The 23,254-nt window shown below is 35.2% G+C and overlaps 1 pseudogene; it reads left to right on the forward strand.

Moving 5' to 3' along the window:
* Positions 1–2,083: 2,083 nt before the first annotated feature.
* Positions 2,084–9,853, forward strand: LOC132356739 (small ribosomal subunit protein uS2-like; annotated as a pseudogene).
* Positions 9,854–23,254: the final 13,401 nt, after the last annotated feature.

Consider the following 23,254-nt stretch of genomic DNA (forward strand, 5'->3'; position numbering starts at 1 on the left):
AATCATATATCCCTACATGTCCATAACAATGTTGTCCATATGTAAGAACTCCTCTTTTGTTTTTGGAATAAAACAATAAATTCCTATTTAAAAAAATTCAATATTAGATTTATTACAATTCACCTAAATTCTATATTACTCTTTTTCTGTAATGTGTGTGCAAATCTATGAGTATTTTAGGCATTATTTGGAATTGTGGAACATGGTAATATTGACTGGAAAATAACTCAGAATCATGATTTTGTCATTTTAGGATAATATTATAAGAAACTGAGCTAACTCCTGACGTATTCATAACATCAAGAGAAATAATATGTCAAAATACTTCAGTAACTATTAAACACAATTCAAGTATAAGGTAAAATGATTAACTTTAATACTAAACTCAGTATGCTTACTGGAACCTGTAGGTTTAATGCAAAAAATGGTATAATCTTGAGCATGTAGCTGTAATAAGAAGAGGTAAGAGGTTTTAGAAAATAAAATAAGATCTAAGCTTTGAATTTATTTCTAAGATAAACTGAAAGAGGATAAGTTACTTCATTGTGCTAAGAATAGGTTAAGTTCTCAGTATATCACTTCTTAAAAAAATGAATTGCACAATACCATCATTAAAGTAATGAGATTTTCATTAAAAAGTACATTTGTCAATATCTTAGTTAAAATACATATTAATTGCATATATTTTTGGCTGTTCATTTTCAAAGAGAATTATTGCTAATATCACTGCTTTTAGGGAGAAAATGAGAATCTGTTTTGGTCCTTTAAAATACCCTAGAAAAAAATAAAAGCTTTTATAAATATCAGTAGAGCATGAAAGTTAAACCAATGTCAAAGAAATGATCACTTCAGTAATAAACGAAGTGAAAATTTAAGCTCATTTATTTCACAAGATGATCAATATCTTTCTTATAAGCTATCACATCTTTACTACTAATGATATATCATTTTTAGGAGGTCTCAGCTAAACACATATTTCTGTTTTTTTCTTAGATTTTGTTTGTTTTCCAAAAAGCTGCAACTGGCCTAATCTTTTTTGCCTATTCTGATCTCATCTTTCAAAATACAAATGAAAACTACTTATATCATTCCCCATCAAAAAAAGCTCCTGCTTTTACTTCCCATAAAATATAGAGAATTTGGAAACTGTTACTTGGAAGAACGGATTAGAAAACTTAAGTATATGCTGTCTGATTGCTACTTCCTTCTTGATCTTCCAGTGTGATTTTGATTAAATTTACCAAACATGCTTGGAAGGTGAGAAAGAATAGAAAGCAAATGGTTGTCCTATGTGCCAGAATTCTATATTCTGGTCCAAGCCTGGTTCACTAAACCCAAACCGACTATGTCACCAGCACAGCTTTGCCTTGGCTGGGTACCAAGCATGCCCACAGCCTCTATTATAGTGTGAGTATAGGTATTTGTATGGGGGTTGGGGTGGGGATGGGGCTTGGAATAGGAAGCAACCTTTGTCTTAACTGAATTTAATATCTTAGTTTTGGAGAAAGTACAAACACATTTTACCATGTAAAAACGTTGCTAGGGCCACTCCAAGACTTAAAAAGACCTGTCCAAGTGAAACCTAAGGTAACTTCAGGGTAAATCTTCCTTTGTAAACTACAGAATTAAAAACTGTGAGTTGCTTCCTGTTGAAGTCCCCAGTGCCAGCCTGGTAACTGTCAGAATTTCTCTTACTACCCCTGTAGCTAGAGTTCAAGATAATTCAAGAATCTGTTTGTAATGATTTCAATCTACTTGTTATTAATATTAGTGTACTAATACTAATAAGATGAGTGCTGTTAATATTATCAGTATAATAAGTATACTAAAATAATATATTAGCAGTAATAATGTTAGTATTATTAGTGTTACTCTCACTTAAGCATTCCTTGTTAAGGAATAGTTCTGGAGTAAACCGATGCTTGGTTTATGCAAGTGTTTTCACCTGTGAAACAGGCTTAATAGGCATTTTCTTTTACAAGTCTTAAATATCCTGGGTGTAGGAATTCAGAGAGTTGTTTTTTAAGTCTTCGTTCTCAATACCATACGAGCCACAATTTCAGATCTAAAAAGTCATGTGACAATGTGTTTAGATGGGTAAGTTCATATGTACTACAGACTGAATTTCCTTATAGTAAGTAAAAGTGAAATGGTTGTATGGAAACCATTATAGCATACTAGAAAAATTACAGGCTTTGTGGGCAGGGAAACATCAATTCAAATTCTGCTTTGAATTTGAAATTTTCCATATACTAGCTACTTAGCCTTGTCACCTTTGGCAAAATGAAGAAAATAATGCCAACTTATAGCTTTATTGAGAGGGTTAAAAAAGTAATTCGTGTAAAGCACCTAGATCAATGCCACAGAATAGATGGAAAATAAATATTATATAACTTCCCTTTGCTTTCTTCACATTAGCAGATAAACTATTAAACATTCTTTTTCTAATCTAGAAATAATTTAAAGGTATGGTGCATGAAGATTTTAATACACTCAGCCTTTAATGACTTCTTATTCTTTAATTAAATTGAAAATAGCAATCATATAAAACACTATGCTATTTTAAAGTAAAGCAAACAAAATTGCAGATATAAAAAAAGAAACATTCTTCTGATGTACTGTGAATTAAGTTTTATGCAGGCAGCATTGAGTTTGGAGTCAGAAAACAACATTTTTGAAAAACTCAAAGCTCATCCGTTGGGAAAAAAAAATCAATGATAAGTTGTAGACATAGCTACTTCAGTTATCATTCATATTAGATAGGAAACCATGTGGAAGAAGTGGGGGTAAACACTACTTCAGTAACTCATATCTTAGAATCAAAATGTGGTGATGGAAATGACACCTATGAGAGTTAATGAAACACTAGGACACCTTTATTGTGGAAACACTCTAGAAAAGAAATGGAATTTTCAAGGTAGTCAGCAAATCATATACCTGAATTTTTTCTCAAATTTGGGGGAGGAGAGCACTAATCAGAACACAAGATTCTCAGAAACAATTTTACACAGTCTTGACGAGCATATAGACCATTGTCCTGAAAATAGGAGGTCCTGCCTGAATAATCTCAGTTGAATATATAGGCACATTCTTTAATCTCAACAACTAATACTGGCATAACAGGGTTGATACAGTTGATTTAAGACATATCCGCAAGATACCATGTATAAGTGACACTGCAGAAATACAAAGGCTCATGAGAGATTACTACAAGCAACTATATGCCAGTAAAATGGACAACCTGGAAGAAATGAACAAATTCTTAGAAAAGCACAACCTTCCCAGACTGAACCAGGAAGAAATAGGAAATATAAACAGACCAATCACAAGCACTGAAATTGAAACTGTGATTAAAAGTCTTCCAACAAACAAAAGCTCAGGACCTGATGGCTTCACAGGTGAATTCTATCAAACATTTAGAGAAGAGCTAACACCTATCCTCCTCAAACTCTTCTAAAATATAGCAGAGGGAGGAACACTCCCAAACTCATACTACAAGGCCACCATCACCCTGATACCAAAACCAGACAAAGATGTCACAAAAAAGAAAACTACAGGCCAATATCACTGATGAACATAGATGCAAAAATCCTCAACGAAATACTAGCAAACAGGATCCAACAGCACATTAAAAGGATCATATACCATGATCAACTGGGGTCTATCCCAGGAATGCAAGGATTCTTCAATATACGCAAATCAATCAATGTGATACACCATATTAACAAACTGAGGAACAAAAACCATATGATAATCTCAATAGATGCAGAAAAAGCTCTGACAAAATTCAACACCCATTTATGATAAAAACCCTCCAGAAAGTAGGCATAGAGGGAACTTACTTCAATATAATAAAGGTCATATATGACAAACCGACAGCCAACATCGTTCTTAATCGTGAAAAACTAAAACCATTTCCACTAAGATCAGGAACAAGACAAGGTTGCCCACTCTCACCACTATTATTTAACATAGTTTTGGAAGTTTTAGCAACAGCAATCAGAGAATAAAAAGAAATAAAAGGAATCCAAATCAGAAAAGAAGAAGTAAAACTGTCACTGTTTGCAGATGACATGACACTGTACATAGAGAATCCTAAAGATGCCACCAGAAAACTACTAGAGCTAATCAATGAATTTGGTGAAGTAGCAGGATACAAAATTAATGCACAGAAATCTCTTGCATTCCTATACACTAATGATGAAAAATCGGAAAGAGAAATTAAGGAAACACTCCCATTCACCACTGAAACAAAGAGAATAAAATAGCTAGGAATAAACCTACTTAAGGAGACAAAAGACCTGTATGCAGACAACTGTAGGACACTGATGAAAGAAATAAAACATGATACAAACGGAGAGATAGACCATGTTCTTGGATTTGAAGAATCAACATTGTGAAAATGACTAGACTACCCAAAGCAATCTACAGATTCAATGCAATGCCTATCAAACTACCAATGGCATTTTTACAGAACTAGAACAAAAAATTTCACAATTTGTATGGAAACACAAAAGACCCCGAATAGCCAAAGCAGTCTTGAGAAAGAAGAACGGAGGTGGAGGAATCAGGCTCCCGGACTTCAGACTATACTACAAAGCTACAGTAATCAAGACAGTATGCTACTGGAACAAAAATAGAAATATAGATCAATGGAAAAGGATAGAAAGCCCAGAGATAAACCCACGCACATATGGTCACCTTATCTTTGATAAAGGAGGCAAGCATATACAGTGGAGAAAAGACAGCCTCTTCAATAAGTGGTGCTGGGAAAACTGGACAGCTACATGGAAAAGAATGAAATTAGAACACTCCCTAACACCATACACAAAAATAAACTCAAAATGGATTAGAGACCTAAATGTAAGGCCAGACACTACAAAACTCTTAGAGGAAAACATAGGCAGAACACTCTATGACATGAATCACAGCAAGATCCTTTCTGACCCACCTCCTAGAGAAATGGAAATAAAAACAAAAATAAACAAATGGGACCTAATGAAACTTAAAAGCTTTTGCACAGCAAAGGAAACCATAAACAAGATGAAAAGACAACCCTCAGAATGGTAGAAAATGGTAGAAAATATTTGCAAATGAAGAAACTGACAGTGGCTTAATCTCCAAAATATACAAGCAGCTCATGCAGCTCAATATCAAAACAACAAACAACCCAATCCAAAAATGGGCAGAAGACCTAAACAGACATTTCTCTAAAGAAGATATACAGATTGCCAACAAACACGTGAAAGGTTGCTCAACATCAAATCATTAGAGAAATGTAAATCAAAACTACAATGAGGTATCACCTCACACTAGTCAGAATGGCCATCATCAAAAAGTCTACAAACAAAAAGTCTACACCTGGAGAGGGTGTGGAGAAAAGGGAATCCTCTTGCACTGTTGGTGGGAATGTAAATTGATACAGCCTCTATGGAGAACAGTATGGAGGTTCCTTAAAAAACTAAAAATAGAACTACCATATGACCCAGCAATCCCACTATTTGGTATATACCCAGAGAAAACCATGACTCAAAAAGAGTCATGTACCACAATGTTCATTGCAGCACTATTTACAATAGCCAGGACATGGAAGCAACCTAAGTGTCCATCAACAGATGAATGGATAAAGAAGACGTGGTACGGGCTTCCCTGGTGGCGCAGTGGTTGAGAATCTGCCTGCCAATGCAGGGGACACGGGTTCGAGCCCTGGTCTGGGAAGATCCCACATGCTGCGGAGCAACTGGGCCCGTGAGCCACAATTACTGAGCCTGCGCGTCTGGAGCCTGTGCTCCGCAACAAGAAAGGCCGCGATAATGAGAGGCCTGCGCACCGCGATGAAGAGCGGCCCCCACTTGCCGCAACTAGAGAAAGCCCTCGCACAGAAACGAAGACCCAACACAGCCATAAATAAATAAATAAATAAATAAAAATTAAAAAAAAAAAAAAAAAAAAAAAAAAAAGAAGACGTGGTACATATATATAGTGGAATATTACACAGCCATAAAAAGAAACGAAATTGAGTTATTTGTAGTGAGGTGGATGGACATAGAGTCAGTCATACAGAGTGAAGTAAGTCAGGAAGAGAAAAATAAATACCGTATGCTAACACATATATATGGAATCTAAAAAAAAAAGAAAAAATGGTTCTGAAGAACTTAGGGGCAGGACAGGAATAAAGACGCAGACATAGAGAATGGACTTGAGGACATGGGGAGGGGGAAGGGTAAGCTGGGACGAAGTGAGAGAGTGGCATCGACATATATACACTACCAAATGTAAAATAGCTAGTGGGAAGCAGCCACATAGCACAGGGAGATCAGCTCGGTGCTTTGTGACCACCTAGAGGGGTGGGATAGGGAGAGTGGGAGGGAGATGCAAGAGGGAGGGGATTTGGGGATATATGTATACATATAGCTGATTCACTTTGTTATACAGCTATACAGCAGAAACTAACACAACATTGTAAAGCAAATATACTCCAATAAAGATGTTGAAAAAAAAAAAGATACCACGTATAACATAGTTTTTACCAAAGAGTATTGACAGAAGCGTTTGATATTTCACAAGCTTTCTTATTTGTCTCTGTACAGATCAGAAAGAATGACAAGTCCATTTAGGATATTAACTGGAGCCACTGCAGAATTTAAAATTTCATTGTTTTATTTTAACCGAAAAATGTTTTCTGCCTAAAGATTATCACTTTCTTAGATGCCTTAACTTTTCCCTTGTTTCAGTCATCAACAGTGGGAATTGACTTCTTTTTTAAAAAAATTAACATTTTTTCACAAATGTTAAAGCATATGGAACAAACAGTAAATGCATAGTCAAACTGCGATGCAAATAGTAGGTGATTTGGGGGTTAACTTTGTAGCCAAGGGCTGATATTCTGCATGAGATTTAAATATGAACTCTATCCCAGTTCTCAAGGAGGTAGAATCATAAATGATATACTTAGATTTGCTTTTGGTTTAATGACAATGCATTAATTAAATTCAATGAAATAATCATCAGTACATTTGCAAATTTAGAATTGAAGCATTTTTTTTATATTGATTTATCTATTAAGTGTCTTTTTTTTTTTAACACACACACTGTATTTTTACAAGAGATAAATAGACTGACACCAAGCATTGTACATGGATGACCACAACAAAAGCAACAATGATTGCAATTACCAAACATGAAACACCCTCATACTATGTCATAATATTGACAGAATTGAAGCATTTTTATCTGTGCTTGTCTAAATTCCCTAAGATACCAGTAAACCATAAGCAGTTATTACACTTTTTCATATATATATTTTTATTTTGTAATTATTTTTTTCTCAAATTGTTTATGTCATGCCTAGTTTTAAATAGATAGCTCTACAGAATATAGGGAGATATGATTTAACCCACAATATCCCACCAGTGTGTTAGTTCCTCCACTTCAAACATGATTCTGAGCTGGTCATGCCCTTTAAAGGTAAGTCTTTCTGCCAAGGCACTGTTGCCTCATTTCAATGTCTTCTTGATTACTGGATTTATTGGGTATGTTCCTGCTGTCTCACTACTTGCCTCAATTTTATCCATTGCTTTAGTTAAACTGATTCCACCATACCTTGCTCCTAATAACTGGTTTATTTTTGTCTTAGAGTTGATTTTTTTTTCTTTAACATTTGTATGTTTATTTCTCTTCCATTAGCCTCTATCCATTCTCACTAGTATTTCCTGGGTTTCCCTGGGTCTTTTTGTTTTGAATGATAATGAATTACAAAATTGTTTACAATTGACTAGAAAGTAATTTCTCCATTTCGTTTATACTCTTTATGACAGTATGATGCCAATTAAAACAATCGGGATATAATTTGCAGTTGGCCTTGTTGCCAGAATATTAAAATTATAAAATAGTGATAATTCAATATATAGCTGTGAAGATTTCTATAGCTGTCTATATGGCATAATTTCTTTTTATAGATTATAAAAATTATAGGGTATCTCTAGGGGGTACAATTAATTTCTTTCCATCTCTTCTTTACCACGGCAACATGCTCTCTTTTCTAAGTTGAAATGTATCAAAGGCCACCAGAGAATTTTCATATTCTCTGCCAGCTAACACAACGGGAACATAGATTCATATTTACACAGGGGAATTGGGGGCGAGGGGTGACAGGTGTTGTTTTCACCAGAGACAGGTTGCTGCTGCAACTGCTCATGATTGTTAAAATTACTCCAACTGTGTAGAGTTTGACAATTCAGAGTCTTCTAATATATGCATAATTTGAATTGCGTCAGGATTTACCAGCCAGTGAGTATAAATGATATACTATTAACAATTACATTCTCAATTTTACTGACTTACACCTATACTAAGTGAAAATTTGACCGTTCAACCTGTAGTCTTCAAGTGATTCTGAGCGTCTCCAAGGTGCACCCCAGTGACATGTGTGTGACCCAATTGAAGAACTCTTGGAAAAGATATGAGAATACAGTGTTAAACTATAGATTAATACAAAGTATTTCTAAAAATACCTAGATTAATCTTAATAGGAAAATAGAATGTTTTAAATTAAAATAATGTGTAGATTTAAATTTTTAAAAGTGCCTAGAAATTAGGAAAAATAAAAATGGTGCTATATACCGAATATCTTGGAGGAATAATACTAAAATACTCAAAAGTATTTTCTTTGGAATCAGATATTCTCCTTAGTCACTGATTCAATGAACTCAAGATTTCTTACAGCATTTCTTGTGGGATGAGGTTACTTACTTTCCTTATATTTGCTTTTGTTTTCTTATTTGCTGATTAATGTGTGTGTGTGTGTGTGTGTGTGTGTGTGTTTGTGAGAGAGAGAGAGAGAGAGAGAGAATGTTTTGTTTCAAAGTTTCAAATTCAAGGGACTTTTTTTCCTGTTTTCATTTAATTGGCTCTCCTGCTGCTGGTAACTCTTTGGTGCTTAAAAAAAATGGACTCACCTTTCTGCGCTACCCAGAGAGGGGTCTCTACAGGCAGTGTCTTGGTTTCCTGTGATAACTTAAAGGGAAACTTTCATAATATCTGGAGCCCGTGATGGCCTGCAAATGAAGGAGGAGAATGTCCTTAAATTCCTTGCAGTGGGGATTTACTTAGGTGGCACCAACCGTGACTTCCAAACGGAACAGTACATCCACAAAGGGAAACGTGATGGCACTTACAGAATAAATCTGAGGAGAACCTGGAGAAACTTCTGCTGCCAGCTCGTGCCGTGGTTGCCACTGAAGACCCAGCTGATGTCACAGCCATGTCTTTCAGGAATACTGGTCAGTGAGCTGTGCTGAAGTTTGCCGCTGCCACGGGGGCTGCTCCTATTGCTGGCCGCTTCTCTCCCGGAACCTTCAGTAACCAGATCCAGGCAGCTTTCCGAGAACCGAGACTTCTGGTGGTTACTGATCCCGGAGCTGACAACCAGCCTCTCACAGAGGCGTCTTGTCACCGTTCTGTGTAATAAAGACTCTCCTCTGTGCTCTGTGGTCACTGCCACCAGTGCAACAGAAAAGGAGCCCACCCACGTGGTCCCATGTTGTGATGCGGGCCTGGGAGTTTCCACGCATGCGCCGTGGCACCGTCTCACGTGACCCCCCTCAGGAGGTCAGCTTGATCTCTGCTTCCGCAGAAAACCAGAGGAGATTGAAAAGGAACAGTAGGCTGCTGCTGAAAGGCTGCGCCCAAGGAGGAATTTCAGGCTAGACGGACTGCTCCAGCTTTCAAGTTTACTGCTCTCCAGCCCGAGGCTGCAGACGGGCCTGAAGGCGTGCTGGTCCCCTCTGTGTCTGTGCAGCAATTTCCTACTGAAGGCTGGTCTGCAGCTCTGATGGGTAGGAACTTCCACTGAGGAGTCTTAAGCTGTTCTTCTGTAGACTCTTTAACAGAAAATGGAAATAAGGATTGACGGAAAATAAACAGTTTATTACAAAAAAACCCCACAAAAACCATACGACCCCTCTAGCAATTATTGGTAGTCTAAATGATGTGCTACAGAAATCATTCTTCCCAGAACTCCCTGTTTATTGGGCCACTTACTAGTGATTGCTTTTTAGTTGGTAAGTCATCCAGATTAGAAAGAAATCTGACTCAACTTTTGAGTTTAGAATTTTAGAGCGTTTATGAATACTTGGAATAATCGTGTGTATTTCGCTTGCTTTGCTTGGTAGTTAGGTTTTGGCTTACCTGTCTCCCTTTCTAGAATGAAAACTGCTTTCAGTCTTTGCCTTATTCTTGAATCTAGAAGAACACCAAGTACAAAGTGCCTGGTTCAATAAGTAGGTTTTGGCTGACTGAGTTACTATTTTGATACTAGAAAATTGCTTTTGAAAATATACCTTGTTTTGAAACAAAGCTATGAGTTTATTATCTGGGCTTCAGAGTATAGAAGAGTAATAACTGCTGCCAGAAAAAAGATTCCTCAAGGAATATAGATTAAGGTAGTCCTTTCTACGTATATGTGGAAGCATAGGAAATGTTTTCAGGGTTTCAGAGACTATTTGACAAACTCTGTGAACAGTCTTAATTAAGCAAACCTAGGAACTCCTGTAGCCTTGTTTGCTCATCTATAAAATTAAGGGATTGAATTAGATGATTTCCTGCTCTAAAATTCTATGCTTATAGGACCAACTGCTCAATAATCTAAGCCTGGAATCACGTATCTCTGTCATAGTTCAAATTTTTAATTTAGGTCTATGACTTAGGGCCCACTTTTCATTTTGGGTCTTTTATTCCCTCATGAAAAGGTCAGAGGGCTTAAATAGATTATTTATTTCACCTATCTATGAAATTCTCTAACATTTATACTACTTGAATTATAGTAATATTTATAGCTATGGAATTGTATTAGTTGCACTGTCTTGTGGTGTTTCAGTTCTTATGTGAAAAAGGGAGTTAAAGAAACATTTCTGCAATGCACAGGGTTCTAATCCAATAGATATTTCAGTTTATGAGAGGGTGGTGTGAGATCAATTATAATTCAGAAGCCCTAAGATGTTGGAAACCAAAGATCAGTACCCTTGAACCTGGGATTCTTGTGTCTCCTGTTCCAGATATTCTGGTTTTCTCATTTTGAGACCATTAACAAGAGCACTTGTATTGAGTTTTGTTATATAAATTGCAGGGGTTAAGATTTGAGAAGTTTTGCTCTGAAAGCCAGGAATTTAATCCAGTGTAAAACCTAATTGATGAAATATTTAGAAAAGAAGGTTGTAGACACTGGGTCTAATTTATTATAAACTATAGATCATTCATTTAATCTTGATTAAGGTATAGTAGAAGCCAAACTGACAAATTTTTATTAGAGAACTTTTGGGATTATGAGAAGCTGAGTCACAAATACTTTTGAAAATGCAAAGGTCTAGGTTATCATTGTTTAGACACACAAAAAAGGTTAGCACGTATTTACTTCCCAGTTACAACAAATTCTTTCCCCTTAGTACTTAAAAAAATTTATACTTAAATCTTATTCTAAAATTGAGTTTCTGGTTATGTCTGTTCACCAAAATGGACAATGGGCCTTTGTTTAATATTCAAAGGTTTGTTTAGTAATGACTGTGGAATTATAAACTTGAGGATGTAGAAGTTTATCATTAGAGACAACATTTTTTGGAATGATTCTTATAGAAAATAGTTTACATACATTTTTTAAAAAATTTATTTATTTTTATTTTTGGCTGTGTTGGGTCTTCGTTTCTGTGCGAGGGCTTTCTCCAGTTGCGGCAAGCGGGGTCCACTCTTCATCGCGGTGCGCGGGCCTCTCACCGTCGCGGCCTCCCCTGTTGCGGGGCACAGGCTCCAGACGCGCAGGCTCAGTAGCTGTGGCTCATAGGCTCAATCGCTCCGCGGCACGCGGGACCCCCCCAGACCAGGGCCCGAACCCGCCTCCCCTGCACTGGCAGGCAGACTCCCAACCACTGCGCCACCAGGGAAGCCCTACATACATTTTAATACCTGCCATCAAGGTTGTTTAGTCACAAAAATTTGAGATAACCCACTAATTATCATTTTGCTATCCTAGCTCTAATAATCTAGTATAGGCCTGTGCAGAGTCCTTAAAATTAGAAATATAAATAAAGGCTCTCTGTTTAAAAAAAAAAAAAAGTAGAAGAAAATTAGCTCTAGATTAAATTTAAAATACAATGCAGAATTTTGATTATCTGTAGCACTCAATTTTAAGAAACACATTTTTGCATCAAAACAGGAAGTACAATGAATGTGGAAACCAAAATTTGAAAGAAAAAGTTGAAAATTAAAAAAAAAAAAAGGAAATTTTAATCTAAATACAGGGTTAAGACATTTTTGTATTGGTTACAGTCTACATAGTATTTTTGTCAGAGTTGGAATCGTAGTATTTACTTGTGTTTCTTTAGAAATATTTCAAAATTTATTAGAATTAAACATTCATATTATTACATCTCATTTTACCAGTGTGAAACAATATTTTCATACCTTGCAACATTATAAGTAATTGCTTATTTTTTTTAAATTAAACAAAAATTTGTTTTTATTTTTGGCTGCATTGGATCTTCATTGTTGCACACGGGCTTTCTTCAGGTGCGGAGAGAGGGCTTCTCATTGCGGTGGCTTCTCTTGTTGCGGAGCACGGGGTCTAGGTGTGGGCTTCTGTAGTTGCAGCACGTGGGCTCAGTAGTTGTGGCATGTGGGCCCTAGGGTGCTTGGGCTTCAGTAGTTGTGGCACGCAGGCTCAGTAGTTGTGGGGCACGGGCTCAGTTGCTCCATGGCATATGGGATCTTCCCGGACCAGGGATCGAACCTGTGTCTTAACCACTGCACCACCAGGGAAGTCCACTTATTTTTTAATGGATGTCTGTGTATAGCACAATGCCAGAATACTAGGATAATCAATACATTGATCAAAATACTGAAATCCACATATATGAGGTTTATGTAGGTCATTATTAATGGTTTAACTGATCTATCACTTAAGTTTACAAGTAGCATATTTGTAATGCTTTCCTCAGGTCAACATGTCCTTAGGATCCCCCAAAATCTTCTGTGGTACATGTAAGGAGTAGAGGTGCTTTATGAAAATATGTAAAAATGGAAAATCACAGCTGTGACTTGCGCTCTTGCCCTTACTGGCCACAGCTGGCTCCCTTTCCTCAGAGGATTCCTCCAGGCTTACCTCTCACCTTCAAATTTACACTCGTTTTCTTTCCTTGTTCCTCCTCTTAAATCTTTTTGTCTCACTTGTGTTCTTCTTATCTGTTTAACTCCTTTAGATTGCCTTTGGGTATCGGATTCTCTGCCTGGCTTTGATTTCTTCCTAGGATGCTGCTTCTCAGATGAATCCTTTGGTATCTGCACAAATACTCTGTGGCTGTCAGGTGACAGCTAAATTGGCCCCAGGTTTCCTGGATACTTCACCCCTGTTGGTGGCATCCACTTTTCTGGGAGGAAGCACCTAGCATTACTAAGAATTATGCTTCCTGCCAATGATAAATTTGACCTGAGTAAAGTTCAGTAGAAAGCAAGCACATAGACATTAAGCATTAGTTATAAATAAATGGTGAATTTTGTGTGTTTTTTGTCCTTAAATAGATGTAATAGGTAAAAAAGACGAAGTTGGTATTTTTCATTAATAGTGATATATTAAGCCATTCTTGCTATAACTTGTATTATTATCTCCATTTCATAATCAGCTGAAACAATCAAGTTTAACTCAAAGAAGCAGAACTATACAAGTGATATAATATATATAATAAGAGATTTATTTTAAGAGTTTGACCTTATGCACTTGTGGGAACTGGTTAAACAGTCTTTATAAAGCTCTTGTTTTGTGTCTGGTATCAGAGTCTAAAGCCAGCAGGGCAGGCAGTCAGGAGGGGAAGGTGATGTTAAGTAGGGCAGAGGATGAACTGAAACCTCCTCTTCCTCTATCTCCAGGACCTCACCTTTCGTGATGAGAATATCTTCCAGGAGAACATGGTGTCCTTCGGCACAGGGCTAACCAAGCACTTGGCCCAATAAGGATCCTGCAGGAGCCGCAGGAGCCACAGGTGCCATAGAAGCTGCAGGCCGGCTGGTGTCCCACACCACCCTGGTGAGCCAGCAGGTAAGGGAGGGTGACAGTATGTGTAAACTGTATTGGTGCTGGGTATTCTGAACTGATCTTTCAAGCTTAAAAAGATTGTAGCTGCTGCTTTTCTTCTGCCTACCAGCTCTTGCACAAATGATCCTTGTGGCTGCGTTAACTCACGACTATACAAGGAGGTGCTGGGAAACATAACTCCAGGGTAGCTAAGTTGACAGTACAGATCCACCCAACTGCATACACAGTTGCTGTATACATCTACATGGCCACACACTGTGTATGAAAGTGTTCATTGTGCTCCCTATTCTCACCAATATTTGGTATTATCCAACTTTGATATTTACATTTTTGCTATTCTGTTCAGTGTAAAATGATATCTCATTTTGGTTTTAACTTGCATTTCTCTGATTAGTGATAGGTTGAACATATCTGTATATGCTTACTGACAATTTGTATTTCCTTTTTTGTGAAGATGCTTATTCATGTCTCTTGCCCCATCTTTCTATTGGGTGGTCTTCTATTTATTGATTTGATGGAGAACTTCATATTTTCTTACTATTAATTATTTGTTGATATTTAATTTGCAAGTATCTTTCCCCGATTTGTGATTTTTGTTTTCACTTTTAAAAGGTGTCCTTTAATGAACAAATTTCTTTTTTAAATTTCACAGTGGTGAATTCTTAAGCAGTGTTAATATAATTATTTTTTGTATGTTTATGAAATCCTTCCCTGTGGCAAGCCCATGAAAACATTCCAAAAATTTCACACATTTCTTGTATACCTTTCCATTCTACTGTGGGCTGTGAGATAGAGTTCAAGAACGGTCATCATTGTTTGTCCCATGTAGATAACCAACTGTCTCTGCATTAATTATTGAAAATTCTTCCTTTCTCTATAATCTGTAACATGTTATATATCAAGTTTCCATATAAGTTCAGGGGTTCTATACAATTACTATAGCTATATAGTAAACCTTCATAACAATTCTTAATGGAGTATGTTGGTAATTATTGACCATGGGGTCTCCCAAATAAATTTTCAAATAATAATTTCAAATAACTAAAGAATTGTATTGGAATTTTTATTGGAATTGCATTAAAAGTGTAAGTCAATTTGGGTTGAACTAACATATTTATTACAGTTTCTTATCTTCACACATAGACTATCTCTTCAGTTATTATAATGTGTTTTAGTATCTTATGCAAAATTTCATCATTTTTAGGCAGGAAGTTCTTGTCCAACTTTCTTAGGATTGTTTCTAGGTAGCAAATAGACTGTTTTTTGTTAAAGAAGACTGCATCTAATAATGAAAAATCTTTAATTTAATCTCTAATAATGAAAAATCTAATCTTTATTTTCAATTATTCTATCCTTTATTTCTTTTTCTGACCTTCTTATACTGTCTATAGTCTTTGGTAAAATCTTACAAATTTTTTATTTTATTGTGTTAAAAACACATAACAAAATTACCATTTTAGCCATTTTAAGTGAACAATAGTGTTAACTAATATATGTACATTGTTGTGCAACAGATTTCTATAAATTTTTCATCTTGAAAAACTGAAACTCTTCATCTTTTGAACAGCAACTTTCCTTTTCTCCCTTCCCCCATAGCTCCTGGCAAATACCATTCTACTATCTGTTTCTAAGAGTTTGACCATTTCACATACCTCAGTATAAATGGAATCATGCAGTATTTGTTTTATTGTGGTTAGCTTATTTAACTTAGCATAATGTCCTCAAGTTTCATCCATGTTGTAGTATATGACAGATCTCCTTCTCCTTTAAGGATGAATGATACTTTATTGTACACATATAACACATTTTATTTATCCATTCATCTGTCGGTGGACCCTTGGGTTGCTTCCACCTTTTGGCTATTGTGAATAAGGCTGCAGTGAACACATGTATACAAATATCTCTTTGAGATCCTGTTTTCAATTCTTTTAGATATATACCCAAAAAATGAATTGCTGAATCATGTAGTAATTCTATCTTTAATTTTTTGAGGAAACTCCATACTGTTTTCCATAGCAGTTGCATCATTTTACATACTCCCAACAGTGGTTCCAAGTTCTCCACTGCATTGCCAATGCTTGTTATTTTCTGTTTTTTTTTTTTTTTTTTAATATTTACTTATGTATTTATTTATTCTAGCTGCGCCAGGTCTTAGTTTTTTTTAGAAATTCACGTTCTTTTATTTATTTATTTATTTATTTATGACTGTGTTGGGTCTTAGTTTCTGTGCGAGGGCTTTCTCCAGTTGCGGCAAGCGGGGACCACTCCTCATCGCGTTGCGCGGGCCTCTCACCATCGCGGCCTCTCTTGTTGCGGAGCACAGGCTCCAGACGCGCAGGCTCAGTAATTGTGGCTCACGGGCCCAGCCGCTCCGCGGCATGCGGGATCCTCCCAGACCAGGGCTCGAACCCGTGTCCCCTGCACCGGCAGGCGGACTCTCAGCCACTGCGCCACCAGGGAAGCCCCTATTTTCTGTTTTTTTGACAGTGGCCATCCTAAAGAGTGTGAGGTGATCTGATTGTGGTTTTGACTTGCATTTCCCTGGTAATTAGTGATATTGAGCATTTTTTCATGTGCTTGATGGCCATTTATATATCTTCTTTGGAGTAATGTGTGTTCAAGTTCTTTACCTAATTTTTACTTGGGTTATTTGAGTTTCTTGGTTGTTGTTGTTGTTCAGTTATAGGAGTTCTTTATATATTCTAGATATAAAACCCCTTATCAGATATGTGGTTTGCAAATATTTTCTCCCATTCCATAGGTTGCTTTTTTTACTCTGTTGTTTCCTTTGCTGTGTACAGTTTTTAAGTTTGATGTAGTTCCATTTACCTATTTTTTGTTTGTTGCCTGTGCTTTTGGTTTTATACAAGAAATTATTGCCAAATCCAGTGTTACACAGATTTTCCTTTATATTTTCTTCTAGGAGTTTGATAGTTTCAAGTCTCATGTTTAGGTCTTTGATTCGTTTTGAGTTAATTTTTGTATATGGTATAAGATAAGAGTTCAAAATCATTCCTTTGCAAGTGTATATACAGTTTTCTCAGCACAATTTGTTGAAAAGACTATCCATTTTCTATTATGTAGGCTAGACACCCTTGGCAAAGATGATTTGACCGTATATGTGCAGGTTTCTTTCTAGGCTCTCTTTTCTATTCCATTCATATATATGTCTGTTTTTATGCCAGTGCCATACTGTTTTGATTACTGTAGGTGTGCGATATGTTTTGAAATCAGGAAGTGTGACACAACCACTTTGTTATTCTTTCTGAAGATTGTTTTGGCTACTTGGGGTTCTTTTTGATTCCAGATGAATTTTAGATTTTATTTTTTCTATTTCTGCAAAAAATGTCATTGGGTTTTGATAGGTATTGCATTGAATCTGTAGATTATTTTGGATAGTATGGGTATTTTAACAGTATTAAGCCTTCCAGTCCATGAACACAAAATATCTTTCCATTTATTTGTGTCAGTGTTTCAGCATTGTTTTGTAGTTTTCGGTGTGTAAGTCTTTCATTTCCTTGGTTAAGTTTATTCCTAAGTATTTTATTATTTTTGGTGCTATTGTAAAAGAAATTACTTTCTTAATTTCCTTATTAAATTGTTCATTGTTAGTGTGTGGAAATGCAACTGCTTTTTGTTCATTGAGTTTCATCAATTTTATTGCTCTTCTCATAGAATCAACTCTGACTTCAGATATTTTGTCTAATTTGTATTTTTTTCTCTCATAATTTCGGCTGTTTTCTTTATCATATTTTTCTTCTTTCATTTAAAAGTTTTTGTTCTTAACTTTTTGTGATTTATTTTCAAATGATCAATGTTAGCTATATTACACTGGTTTTGATATGTCATATTGTCATTACTCAGTACAAAATACTTTCTATTCTTCTTTGAAATTTTTTTTTTTCGACCCATGGATTATTTACACATACATCATTTATTTTCCAAGTATTTGAGCATATCTAGGTATCTTTTTGTTATGATTTCCAGCTTATTCCTTTGTTGTCATAGAACATACTCTATGTAAATTCAACCTGTTGAAATTTTTTTGAGACTTGCTTTATGACTCAGACTATAAGGATGATTCCCAATGCACTTATACAAGTTTCTATTTGTGTGTAATATCTATGCACACTATTTAAAATTAAAGTATTTTTTTGGCTCCTTTTGTGTCTTTTTCAACTTAATTTATCACCATTTGAAAGCCTTGATAAATTCTTTCATCACAGGAAGTCTCAATTTTCTGTTTATACATTAGTATTTCATAAAATATTCTTCATTATTTTAAAAGATCTATTAAGAAAACAAATATACAGTAACCCATATCTCTTCATTTCCTCATGATAGTGATACAAATTAAAATCCGTATTACAAATTCATATTCAGTGCTACAATAGAGAAAATATATGGCATATTAAAATTCTGTTTTACAATGGAAACTAGATGTATTGAAGGGCCTTGATTGCAACATTTTAATTTATTTAGCTATTAAAAATCTATTGCATTTCACAATCTTGTTAACAGTTTCTGCCAAGAAGACCATTAAATGGTCTAATTAAATGGACATGGTGTAAAAAAAGTTTTGTATGATTTCACTATGAGTGATTCACCAAAATAACCTGCAAAAAAAGAATGAAGTATTGTTATTTCAAATTCCTCAAGATAAAAATATAAAACAAGATTACTCCTTTAAAATTTAAGACATGCAGTCATATAAAAAAAAGTCAATGAGTTACAAAAGTGTACAATATGGTTGAACTCAATTTGTTTCATCATATATTCAGATGAACTTTTAGGATTACTATATTAAGTAGGTAAATGTTAATATAACTAACCTGCAGTTCATATAACAACTAAATGTTATATTAACATTTACCTACTTAATATAGTAATCCTAAAAATTAGATAATGCTGTCTTCATTTTGAAAATGAGAGAAATAATATTAAAATGTTTAAGTAGTTTTCCCAAGGTTATATACTATCAAGTTAGAGGTAAGAAGAATACATATTGAAGTTAATGGAAAACTCCCCATTTTATTTGGAGTCTGTGCTCTGGCTGAAGGGGAAGTATCTCTAATATCACATGAGTGAGTTTCTGCTAACCAGTCAGGACTCAACCTTCCATTGGTGTAGACAGAATATGTGGAATTAATTTAACAAATAGTTTTGAAGTTCTAGCTTCTCTGTAACAGTGTGCTGTGTGTTGGAAATACGCAGTAGCTGAGAGGGACAGAAGCCTGCCCGATACTCAGAGATCTGGAGCAATCAGCACCCAATTTTGGTGTTGCCAAGAATTAGTTTTGTAATGAGAAAAAAAATAACACATCTTCACATTATATTTCCTTTTCAAGAACATCTTGGTAATTTTTCGGTCATTGTAAAGATTGTAATATTCTATAATTTATTTTGATTATAAAAACAAGAGAATATGAAGATATGCAGGCCAAAGGAAAGGAATATGAACAAATAATTCATCTAATCTTAATATTTCTAGGCTCACATTTTGTCCCCCAAATTACCATAGTACTGAGTATGTGTTTTGCTGTCTGTTTTTTCTATTTTCCATTATATTTTGAATATATATAAAATTATTAAATGCTTCTTGTGGAAACATTTAAAATATCCACAAGTGTAAAGAAGAAAAGAACCATTAATTACCGTGTTACCACCCCGAGTTTAGCACTTTTAATATTTGATGTATTTTTTCAATAAAATACATTTATAATTATAGTATTTGAAATTTGTTGAATATAAAAATCTATTTTTTTAAATTTGAACTTACATCATAATCATTTGGTCACTCATTTCCTTAATTGAGGTTGGTAAAATTTACAAAGTTAAAAGCTATTTGTCTATATATCTTGATCCATAGTTCTGATTTCTTAAATGATAGATTTGTTGAACTGGAATATGTTCAGGTGAATGAATCTAAGAGTTTTCAGTGGGTAGAGTATGCACTGTGTTATGGCTTTTCAGAATATTCTTAGATTCCCAAAAGCAGGGTCTTGAGAGATTTGTAGCCCTGTATTCTGCTAATATTGGGTTGTAAAATCTTTTAGAAATATCAAAATATTTTAGGCAAAATGATATCTTTTTCTTATACTAAGTTTCATTTATCTGTTTGTAGTCTAAGTCTTTTCCCATATCTTAAGTAGCTGTTAAAATTCTTTGCTAGGATGATTGTTTAACTGTCATTTTCAGGTCAAGGGCTTTAAAGGAAGATTCTTATTTATTTATTTAGGCTGTGTTGGGTCTTCATTGCTGCGCGTGGGCTTTCTCTAATTGCGTCGAACGGGGGCTACTCTTCGTTGTGGTGTGCCGGTTTCTCATTACAGTGGCTTCTCTTGTTGCGTAGCACGGGCTCTAGGGCATGTGGGCTTCAGTAGTTGTGGCTCGTGGGCTCTAGAGTGCAGGCTCAGTAGTTGTGGCGCATGGGCTTAGTTGCTCTGTGGCACGTGGGCTCTTCCTGGACCAGGACTCGAACCCATGTCCCCTGCATTGGCAGGTGGATTCTTAACCACTGCGCCACCAGGGAAGTCCTAAAGAAAGATTCTTACACAATGTAAATGTCTGGCTGTGGGGCTGGCCAGTGCAAGTGAAAGGAGTAGAGGGAACCTGATGTCCACTGGGCAATTTTGTAGTCAGGTAGACAAGATGGTAGACCATGAACCCCACATAAGTTCCAATTCTGGCTCTGTCTCCTACCACATATGTGATCCTGACTCTCTGTACATCAGTTTCCTCATGGGATTTTCCAGTTATGGTACCTTTTCAGCTCCAAATTTTCTATTTGATTCCTTTTTGTATTTTCTATCTCTTTATTCACATTACCTTTTTTTTTTTTTTTTTTTTTTTGAGACATTGCTCTCCTGGTCCTTTAGTTCTTTGTTCATGGTATCCTCTGGCTCTTTGAGCACCCTAAAAGGTCATTAGGAGATAATTACAAGATTGTTTTGAGGGGAAAAATGATAATACACATTAAACACTTAGAATACTACTTGGTCTGCCCATAATAAATCCTTAACAAATATCAGCTTGTTGTTATGGAAGACCAGCAATGATCCAGTCTTGGCTTTGGTAATATAAAAACTTTCACCCTAATCTTTGAGGAATGTTCTTCCTAAGTGCACATAAAATTCCTAACTGACAATTCAGCCACCACTGCTATGAGTTGAGGTGACTCTTAATAGGATACCTGGTTTTATGTTTATCCTTCACTGATCCATATATGATGAATCAACAGTAAATAAAACCTATCATAGAAATAACTAAAAACTCTTCTCATGTTGGTGAAGCAAGACTAGCCTTTTTACAATGCTGTGGTAAAGGCAGTTGCTACTGGTGCAAAATGAAAGAGATGGATCCATGGATCCAAAGAAAGCCTGGAATCACTCAAAGAAAGTGTTATAAGTCATTAGAGAAGAGCATCCTTATTCAGTAAATTCTCTAGGATACCTGTTTACCAAGTGACAAAAAAACTGCTCAGAGCAATTTGAATTCTCACCTTGACATTATAAACTTATTTAAATTTTATAAAGGTCAAAGGATTATATTTTTAAGTCTTTGCAAAGATTAAGAAGACGATTAAAGCAAATTTTTATTAAAACTTTCAAGTGAGGAATATTTTTTACCATCTGAAGTTATTATAAAAAATTAAATACCTGTCTTTCAAACAGTCTACACTCAGAAACATAAAAAGTTTAACACTGAAAGACAATTGTCAAAGATGTAACATGTAATTAATGTCATTATTATATGTAAAATCTCATAGAAATAAATAAAACATTTCTTTATGATCAGTCAATTCTCAAAGAGAACACACTCTAAAGGGAGAAAAAAAAAAAGAAAAGGAGATGGATCAGCTTCTTGATATAGGGTTCTGTACATAGTCTAACTAATTTAAGCTTCATAAAAAACATCTGAACTAGGAATACATTTCCATCTAATTGGTAAAGAGACTGAAACTAAGGGAGATTCAGTAACTTGCCCAAATCTACAGTTTGGTAATAATAGTGAAGACATAGCCCTCCCCTGTTCACATATGTCAAATTCAGTCTCACTTAGAATCTTATTACACAAAATAAAATGATAGTGTGATTCTTTCTGTTTAGTAAAGAGTGAAAATTTGAAAATACCAAGTCTTGTATAGGCATTATCATAATATCACTTATAAACTGAAAACAGGAAGATGAAAACATGAAAAATTCTTTGATATAAGTATTAAGTTAAAAATAAGATGTAAAATAGAATTCATCCTGTAATGTTATCTAGCTTTAGAAAGAATAATAAATGAAAAAGATGATAAAATACATCATGTGCAGATGGTGGTTTTTTGTTCTTCTCTCTATTTTACCATTTTTTTCTATTATGCATTTGGTTTTTCTATAGAGAAACTATAAGAATCAATTTAAAAAGGAAAATAAAAGCATGGTGTGAATATGCTAGTTAAAAAAAGTCTGTTTGTATTAATTTCTTTCCATCTCTTCTTTACCGCGGCAACATGCTCTCTTTTCTAACTTGTAATGTATCAAAGGCCACCTGTGTTATTTTCATATTCTCTGCCAGCTGGCACAACGGGAACATAGATTCATATTTACACAGGGGAATTGGGGGCGAGGGGTGACAGGCATTGCTTTTCACCAGAGACAGGTTGCTGCTGCAACTGCTCATGATTGTTAAAATTACTTCAACTGTATAAAGTTTGACAATTCAGAGTCTTATGATACATGCATGATTTGAATTTCATCCAGATTTACCAGCCAGTGAGTATAAATGATATAATATTAGCAATAATATTCTCAATTTTACTGACTTACACCTATACTAAATGAAAACTTGACCATTCAACCTGTAGTCTTCAAAGGATTCTGAGCATCTCCAAGATGTGCCCCAGTGACATGTGTGTGACCCAATTGAAGAACTCTTGGAAAATATATTTGAATACAATGTTAACCTATATATTAATACAAAATATTAATGGATTACCCTTTATTGTGTCATAAATATGATTGCCTCATCTTTTCCATCCCTCACTAGTTAGATTAGCTGGCAAGAATGGAAAATAGAATTATGAATTCTTCCTAGACAATTCTATAATTCATAATTATCCTATTTTTGATAGCTACTTTTTCTAGGAGGAATTTGTCATTTTTAAAGGGTGTTTTCATCTATGATATTATG

Source organism: Balaenoptera ricei, chromosome 21, assembly GCF_028023285.1.
Source record: "Balaenoptera ricei isolate mBalRic1 chromosome 21, mBalRic1.hap2, whole genome shotgun sequence".
In the NCBI taxonomy this organism is placed as follows: domain Eukaryota; kingdom Metazoa; phylum Chordata; class Mammalia; order Artiodactyla; family Balaenopteridae; genus Balaenoptera; species Balaenoptera ricei.